Here is a 10,223-nt window from a genome sequence, read left to right on the forward strand (position 1 = left end):
CAGAACTACAGTATTCATGCATAGTAATTGTATTGAATGAATTGCAAAATAATGGAAAGCATACATACATTTTATATATATATATATATATTATATATATATATATATATATATATATAAATGTATAACCACATGATCTGTTACGTCCGAAGCTTTTTGATAAGAATATATCATAATACAAATACTTATTTGCATGTGTAGTTTTGTGCATGTTCCGTTTATTTCCAGTTCATAAGTACTTCAACTGACCATTCTATGATAATCTTCATTTATTTTGATAATATATGCCTAAGTGTGCCTATTTTCCTCCACAGAAATATATTCACAGACTCATTTACTCAAAATGTGTAAGTAAAATGACACATGAAAGACTTTTTTTTTTTTTATATAGACTAAATACTTTCATTGTTTTATACACTTTTCATAGCAGAAACTGATTTTTTACATGAAAATGGAAGCTTTTTCCACCTTTTGTAGTTAGTGCGCACCGTTTTGTAAAGCTTAATGAACAAATAAACCTGAAAACACTAGAAAATCAAGGCAATGAACCTGACAATGAAATACACACAAGATAACAAGGGGCTAACAAGGAACAGGTGAGGGTAATTAATCACTATAGCAACAAACAAGGGAGCTGAGGAAAGGAGCCTAACACAGGAACGATGGGAACAGAAAATAACATTTCAGTTCATTTTTAGTCCATCTCTGCAAGATTTTCAGGATTTTCAGGATAGGAGATAGACTAAAAATGAACGGCCAAAACTTGCTGCCGGATGAATTCTTCAAACAGAGGTTCAAGAGGATGTGCTGCTGGTAATTCAAGAGTCAATATCAATCCGTCTGTCTATAAAGTCAATAAAACCAGTCTTCATGTATTTCACAACACTTCAGCTTGTGATTCTTATTAAGTGAGAGTCATTTTTTAGGATTCTTTACCTCGTCTCTGAGATCCTGACAGCTGGCACTTCTGGAGACTCCAAGGTAGGTTGCAGTTCTGGGAGACTAAAGCGTTCCTGATGGTTTCACACCTAATTCTTCATCTTAATTCTTAATTCTATTGCAGTTAACGTGTCTTTTCTCTCCCAGTGAGGATTTCACTGTCCATTGGTCATGCCTTAACTTTGCAATTTCTACTATTGCATTAGTATTGCATCCTTCTCATGGGCATTTCATAATTTTTGACCTTTCAGTCTGAGTTAAATCTCTTTTTTGGCTCATTTTATCTGTAAAAGAAATAGATCTATCTATCTATCTATCTGTCTGTCTGTCTGTCTGTCTGTCTGTCTGTCTGTCTATCTATCTATCTATCTATCTATCGTTCAAACTATCTATGTTCTTTCTTTTGTTTGTTTGTTTGTTTGTTCTATGTAACGTTTGTTCATTCTATCTATTATTCATTTGTTTGTTCTATCATTTGTTCTATCATTTTTTCATTCTATCATTCGTTCATTCTATCTATAGTTCTTTCGTTCATTCGTTGTATTGTCTGTTCATTCTATCTATAGTTCATGTGTTTGTTCTATCTTTTGTTAGAACTATCATTAGTTTGTACTATCTACAGTTTGTTTGTTCTTTCGTTTGTTCTATCTATTGTTCATTCGTTCATTCTATCATTTGTTCTATCTATCTATATCTATCATTCGTTCATTCTATCTATTGTTTTTTGTTTGTTCTGTCGTTCATTCGTTGTATCGTCCGTTCATTCTATCTATAGTTCATTTGTTAGTTCTATCATTCGTTCATTCTCTTTCATTCAACTATCGTTCCTTCTTTCTAACGTTCTATCAACAGTTAGTTTGTTCTATCAATCATTCGCTCGTTCTATCATTAAATCTAATGTTTTTTCGTTCGTTCTATCTATTATTCGATTATTCTATCTATCCATCTATCTATCGTTCGTTCTATCTGTCATTCATTCTTTCTATCATTCGTTAATTCTATCGTTCATTCTATCTATCGTTTTTTGTTTCTGTCGTTCATTTGTTGTATCGTCTGTTCATTCTATCTATAGTTCATTTGTTTGTTCTATCTATCGTTTGTTCATTCTATCTATCGTTCGTTCGTTCATTCTATCTTTCATTCAAAATATTGTTCGTTCTTTCTATCGTTCTTCTATCAACAGTTAGTCTGTTCTATCAATCATTTGTTCGTTCTATCATTAATTCTAACGTTTTTCGGTAACACTTTACTTGAAGGGGTGTGCATAAGACTGACATGACACCTTCATAATCTTGACATGACACGTGTCATGAATATGAAGGAGGTTTTATGCATGTTTATGACAACTGTCATTAAGTGTCATTCGCTCAATTATGTCATTTTTAATGCAAAGATGACATTGTTTGAGATGTCTCTGTTACGACAACTTGACATTAGCAAAACATCATAACCTGTCATAAACATGACATAGCAGATTAATTATCAAACTTAAAAAACTACTTAGCTTTATGGGTTAACATTACATTACATTATTTTGGTAACACTTCAGTATAGGGAACACATATATAAACGATTAACTATGACTTTTCCCTCAATAAACTCTTAATTTACTGCTTATTATAGTTAATTGTTAGGTTTAGGTATTGGGTAGGATTAAGAATGTAGAATAAGATCATGCAGAATAAGGCATTAATATGTGCTTTATAAGTACTAATAAATAGCCAATATTTTAGCCATATGAATGCTAATAGTAATAAGCAACTAGTTAAAAGACCCTAAAATAAAGTGTTACCATTATTTTATAACAGTGTCATCTTTTTTACGAAATTTGAAATTGTCTATTATCTGACCTTCTGTTGGAGGAAACTTAAAAAAACAAAAAACAAAAACAAAAAAAACATGAAATGAAAAATAGTCATGACGCTGTTATAAAATTATTTGTCAGAGTATTGTCACTTAATGACATTTTAATGACAAGTTCAATTTGTACCACTGTACTTGAGCTCAAGATACATATTCATGACACTATTATAATGGCCTCATGTCAAAACCAACCACATGACAGTTTAATGTAATGTTAACCCATAAAGCTAAATGATGTCAAGTTGTCATGACAAAGACACTGACAGGTTATGATGTGTTGGTTTATGTCAAGTTGTCGTAACAAAGACATCTCAAACAATGTCATCTTTGCATTAAAAATGACATAACAGAGCGAATGACACTTAATGACGGTTGTCATAAACATGCATAAAACCTCCTTCATATTCATGACACGTGTCATGTGATGATTATGAAGGTGTCATGTCAGTCTTATGCACACCCCTTCAAGTAAAGTGTTACCCGTTTTTCATTTGTTCTAACTATTGTTCGATTATTCTCTCTATCTATCCATCTATCGTTCGTTCATTCTATCTACAGTTTGTTCATTCTCTTTCATTAATTTGTTCTTTCTTTCATTCGTTAATTCTATGGTTCCTTCTATCTGTCTATCGTTTTTTGTTTCTGTCGTTCATTCGTTGTATCGTCCGTTCATTCTATCATTTGTTCTATCTATCATTTTTTCATTCTATCTATCATTCGTTCATTCTATCTATTGTTGTTTGTTCTGTCGTTCATTCGTTGTATCGTCCGTTCATTCTATCATTTGTTCTATCTATCATTTTTTCATTCTATCTATCATTCATTCATTCTATCTATTGTTGTTTGTTCTGTCGTTCATTCGTTGTATTGTCCATTCATTCTATCTTTAGTTCATTTGTTCTATCTATCTTTTGTTCAAACTATCGTTAGTTCGTTCTATCTACAGTTTGTTTGTTCTTTCGTTTGTTCTATCTATCATTTGTTCTATTGTTCATTCGTTCTATCTATCATTCATTCGTTCATTCTATCATTTGTTCTATCTATCTATATCTATAATTTTTTCATTCATTCTATCATTCGTTCATTCTATCTGTTTTTTGTTTGTTCTGTCGTTCATTCATTGTATTGTCCGTTCATTCTATCTATAGTTCATTTGTTCGTTCTATCGTTCGTTCGTTCATTCTTTCATTCAAACTATCGTTCGTTCTTTTTATCGTTCTTCTATCAACAGTTAGTTTGTTCTATCAATCATTTGTTCAATCTATCATTAAATCTAACATTTTTTCGTTCATTCTATCTATCGTTCGTTCATTCTATCTACAGTTTGTTCATTCGTCATTCGTTATTTCTATCATTCATTCTATCATTTGTTCTATCTATCATTTTTTCATTCTATCTATCATTCGTTCATTCTATCTATTGTTGTTTGTTCTGTCATTCATTCGTTGTATCGTCTGTTCATTCTATCATTTGTTCTATCTATCATTTTTTCATTCTATCTATCATTCGTTCATTCTATCTATTGTTGTTTGTTCTGTCGTTCATTCGTTGTATCGTCCGTTCATTCTATCTTTAGTTCATTTGTTCTATCTATCTTTTGTCCGAACTATCGTTAGTTCATTCTATCTACAGTTTGTTTGTTCTTTCGTTTGTTCTATCGTTCATTCGTTCATTCTATCATTTGTTCTATCTATATCATTTTTTCATTCATTCTATCTATCATTCGTTCATTCTATCTATTGTTTTTTATTTGTTCTGTCGTTCATTCATTGTATCGTTCGTTCTATCTTTCATTCAAACTATCATTCATTCTTTCTATCTACAGTTAGTTTGTTCTATCAATCATTCGTTCGTTCTATCATTAATTCTATCTAACGTTTTTTCGTTCGTTCTATCTATTGTTCGATTATTCTATATATCTATCCATCTATCTATCATTTGTTCATTCTATCGTTCATTCTATTGTTTTTTGATTGTTCTGTCGTTCATTCGTTGTATTGTCCATTCATTCTATCTACAGTTTGTTTGTTTGTTCTTTCATTTGTTCTATCTATCATTCATTCGTTCTATCAATCATTTGTTCATTCTATCATTCTATCTATCCATCTATCTATCACAATTAATCGCATTCGCACCTAACATAAAAGCTGTGTGTGTGTGTGTGTGTGTGTGTGTGTGTGTGTGTGTGTGTGTGTGTGTGTGTGTGTATATAATATATAGCCTATATGCATATATATATACACATATAATTATATATAAGTACAAACTTTTATGCTAGATACAATTCATCGATTTGACAGCACTAAATACTGTATATATTCATGTATACATATTTAAGTGAATTTAACTGATTCTACCCAATTCTTTGTCTATCTTCTTACCGATGCAAACAGATCATTTTTGACAGCGTATTCCTGTGCATTTCAGACCGAGGCCGGCTCTTCTCCCCCTCACTCTCTCTGTGAGCCATAAGCAATGGAGGCAATTTAGCTAGAACTCCAGTGTATTGATCAAACCCCAGTGAAATAAATAAGCTGCCAGACTCGTGCCAATCACAGCTGACAGCGTATGAGGAGCTGGACCTGTTCTCCATGTCACATCTCACAGCAATAAATAAGAAGAGAAATAAAGAAATAAAATCACGCTCTGTTGCTTTCAATCTCAGACAAAGCCAGTCTGAAAAGCGTGGATGTATCGATACAGTTATGAGACTCATCCTTCACTGAGCTTATGAAATAAATGCAATAATTGCTCATGCTGGAAGTTCATTTATATGATATCCTAGTTAATGCATTTGCTTTTTAGAAGACTTACAGTTACACTCTTATAAATAAAGATCGCAGATGTTTCTCCTAAAGTTAGAACTGCAAACTTTGGGATCTTGGTAAATTTGAGCACAGTTTGAGACGTTGTTGAGGTCTGTTTCTCAGGATGAGCTTCCTTCAAGGTTTTCCTCCTATAATAACGTCTCAGTGTAAAGAAAAAGAAATGATCTAACGCAGTCATTCTGCTTCAATCCTCTGACAAACTGATCAATTTTGAGTGCGACTGCACAAAAAGGTCCGAACACAGAGCACTTTACCTCTCATATCTATTTAAACTCAAACTCCAGACAGGAAGTGTTCCTCTTTTTCTGCATTTGTTCTCTCATGTACATCCCTCATTGAGCGCTTCTCTCTCTATTGATGTGCCAGTTCCCTGCGTGAATGCATCTGTCATTCCCACGCGCCACACCACAAAGACGCACGGTCATTAGTATTATGGTGAGAACGCCCGGGATCCCATCTACCACCACCCTTGACTAATTCTTTATTTGTATCAAAAAGAGGAAGAAAAAAAACATGGCAAATTCCCCGGAGCACCAACAAGCTTCACGTCTCATTTGACTATGCTAATTACCTTTTGCATGATTAATTGGACCAATTAGAATTAGTGGTGGAAGAAAACGATTCTTGGCAAGGTGCAAACTATTAATTAGTCATGAAAACGTTATTAATGCACGGCTTTAATCTGAGTGAATATGACAGAATTACAGAAATAATGGTTATTATGACGCGCCGCGCTCATGTAGTGTGTCCAAAAATCTGCAACCTGGAAATAAACAATGTTTATGATTTTGAGAAATACAAATTATTAAATAAACAAACATTTATAAAAATAAACATTTGAATATTATTATTTAATATTATTGTTTTATTTAAGTTTAAGAATTTTATTTATTATTATTTAATATTACTGTTTTATTTAATATTAATTTATATATTATATTATTTAATTTTATTGTTTTATTTCATATTAATTTAATTATATATAATATATTATTTTATTTTATATATAATATTATTTCATATTGTTTTATTTAATATTTAATACTATTATTTAATATTACTGTTTTATTTAATGTTATTTTTATATAATATTACTATTTAATTTTGTTTTATTTAATATTCATTTAATATTTGATACTATTATTTAATATTTGTGTTTTATTTATCATTAATATTTATTTTCATTTATATAACATTTTAATTTTTATTTAATATTAATTTAATTATATATATATATAATATATTAGTTTATTTTATACATATTTCATATTGTTTTATTTAATATTTAATGCTATTATTTAATATTACTGTTTTATTTAATGTTAATTTTATATAATATTACTATTTAATTTTGTTTTATTTAATATTCATTTAATATTTGATACTATTATTTAATATTAGTGTTTTATTTATCATTTATATTTATTTTTCATTTATATAACGTTTTAATTTTTATTTAATATTAATTTATATATATTAGTTTACTTTATATATAATATTTCATATTGTTTTATTTAATAATTAATATTATTGTTTTTAATATTGATTTAACATTTAATACTTTTATATTACTATTTTATTTAATAATGATTCACTAAATACTATTTAATATTGATTTATTTAATATTAATTTTTTTATAATATTTTTTGTGTTTTATTCACTTCATTTAATGTTAAAAAATAATATTATTGTTTTATTTCATATTAAACTATTTTTTTTTTTAAAGAAATAATATTATCATTTAATGTTAGTGTTATTTAATATTATTATTTAAATATTATATCTAAGGTTTTATAAATATATATTTTTAATTTTAAATATTGAAAGATTCTGCACTATTTCTGTCACAGAATATGGTATAGGAACACTCACAATGAGGAGAAATGCATGAATGCAGACTTTAATGACGAAACACACAGGAACCAGAAATGAAACAGAAGATAACCACATTCACAATAAACAAGAACCAACAGAGACTGAGGGAGTATATACAGGGAATATATACAAGTCAATCAAAGGGCGAAACTAACTAGACACACCTGAAACAAGGACACTAATCAAATCAGTAACCAAGGGAACCAACAAGGACAGGACTAATAAACAACCTAGAATACAACAAAGAAACACAGACCATTCAAATTAATGCACGGCTCAGAATAACTGTACAAGCATGTGTGTCAGACTCCAATACAATTGTAAAGCAGTTATTCTATCACAAATAAATCCTTCAATGAGTAAAACTGGCTGTGCCTATAGTATTTTCAAATTAATTTGTAAATTATTATCATTTTAAATGATTGTCCATGGATAAGTAGAGTACTCTTGAAATAGATTAGCAGTGGCTGGGACAGATTTTAAGTATCAGTTCCACTTAAAAAGTTGCAATCTAATCCTGTTTACATGAAATAAGCTGCTCACGAGCAGTAAGTAAATAAGTGTCATTGATCATGTGACGGTCAGATGTTGTTCTTCTACTGGAGAACATGATCATCAGGTTTTGTTCAAGTAGCTCCAGTGACGCTGTGATTAAAGCAAAGAAGAAACTCAACAAATTATTCAGTCCAGTTATTCTTCACACTTTCAGTATGTAGCTGCTGCTTTTGATGTGTTTTTAAGTAAATCGCTTTTGGATGTTTTAAGAGAAGAAACTCATGCAATCAGCAGAAACGGTGTTTGAAAACAGAGAGAAAGGTTTTGAGAAAAGCAGCCGGCGGTTTCTCGCCTGTACTGATTCTCAATTAACGTGTCTAACGGTACTGTGAAAAGCCAAACCACTGTAGTTAAATCAACTCCCACTGAGTGAAATTTAACACAATTAAATGCAGTTAATTTAACTCTGCTTTAGCTGATTTAATACAGGTCATTCAGTCAAACGCCAGCAGCAGTTCTGGACATTATCGCTCAGTATTCGTGTGGCCGAGCGCCGACATTTTGAGAAGCTCTTGCAAGCGTTTACCGCTTCACGACACCTTGTAGGTTTTTTTGCAGAGGCGTCATTTTTTCACTTTGTGTCCAACACCTCATGCCAGTTTATGAACAAAAGAACATAATAGCGTGTCATGAAATGTGTGATAGTTTCGTTTCTTTGCATTTGTGACCCTAAAAATCAACCTCCTGCTGCCCCAAAAATCTCATTTCTAACCTGTGAAGCTAAAACTCGACTGTACTTTCCATTCAAGACCACGTCGACCACACGATCAAAGAGAAAAAATGCTGCTCCACATTATGAAACAAGATGTTTGCTAATCGTTTTTTGTTCCTCAGGAAGTTCATAATGAGTGTTTACTTGCTGCTGCAACGATCCCAGTGGATCCAGGGATTTCCTCGTGTTGTTATTGTGCGATTGTCATATAAATATAATGAAGTACAAAGACTCTTTTGAGGGCCACAATAACACATAACTAAATGTGTAATCTTACGTGAGCCGTATTAATCAGTGTCAGCACTCGTCATGACAGGCAGTGATTGATAAAGTGTTGCATATTCATGATCTAGAATGATTTATAGGGCTTTTGTGTGATGCAATTAGCAATAAAGCGATCTACAAGTAATGTGATACAACACTGTGTGTCATTTATTTATTTCAGGTACAAGACTGTGAACTTAACAGCTTTAGTGAGGGAAAGAACTACAATCCCATGAAGCATTGCAAACAGCATAACAGAGATAAAAACGATGGATAAATATAAAACTGTGAATTTAAAAATGTTGATTTTATATACATATATATTTTAATCTGTTAACTCTTTTATAGACATAAAAATGCACTATCCAAACTTAAATGGTTGTAATTGAAAAATACTTTGAAATATAGACATAAGGCTGGTCTTGTTTTAAAGATGAAATTTGGCAGATTATTGTAGAAATGAAATAACTTATGTAAGTGAAAGTGAAAAAAAAGTTATAGAAGTTTATGAAAATGTAAAATGTAAAAATATAATATTTTATATAAAATATATATTTTACAAAACAAGTTTTACTCTAAAACTGCAAGAAAATCAAAGCCAGAAATCTGAACAAGTTGTGTTCCAAATTCAGGTTGATATCTTAAAAAATTAGCTTTCAGTAAGATTTTGTTTGGGCGCAGTACCACACTTTTTCACTAGATGACACCCAAGCTCCATTACTGACCATATAAGGGCGCCTCCATTTCCATATATGGTTTGAGTGATCTGAACCATATATAATTTATGAAGTAGACATCCTATATAGAAGTAGTTTGGGAAGTTTGGCAGAATTTGATATGAATTCAGCCTCTAATAAACATAAAAACAACATGTATGTGGGTTATAGCTCGCCGCCACAATCATAAATGTATTTATTTTTTTCTATTAAACATATTTTCATAACTTTTTTTCTCAAAAAAATTGAATGGATGTTATCTTTTGAACTCTTGACATGAAAACAAACATGTTTCAACCAATCTTAAATGATTTTTCATGTTCATCGCAAATTTCAAAATAAAGGTCTGAACATGCCTTGACAAATTACTGCTCCTCTGTAATTTATTTTGGAAATCAGTCACCAAATATGAAAAAGTTCTAAGCTTTCAAATGATATATAGTTTAGTTTAGGTTTAGTATAGGATATTA

General features: G+C 30.7%; 1 long non-coding RNA gene across 1 annotated transcript; it reads left to right on the forward strand.

Moving 5' to 3' along the window:
- The first annotated feature begins 599 nt into the window (after positions 1–599).
- LOC125273234 lies at positions 600–5,627 on the forward strand. Its single transcript, XR_007186024.1, has 3 exons — positions 600–813; positions 927–981; positions 5,230–5,627. It is a non-coding gene; the product is annotated as an uncharacterized LOC125273234 (long non-coding RNA).
- Positions 5,628–10,223: the final 4,596 nt, after the last annotated feature.

This window comes from Megalobrama amblycephala, linkage group LG8 (assembly GCF_018812025.1).
Source record: "Megalobrama amblycephala isolate DHTTF-2021 linkage group LG8, ASM1881202v1, whole genome shotgun sequence".
Taxonomy (NCBI): domain Eukaryota; kingdom Metazoa; phylum Chordata; class Actinopteri; order Cypriniformes; family Xenocyprididae; genus Megalobrama; species Megalobrama amblycephala.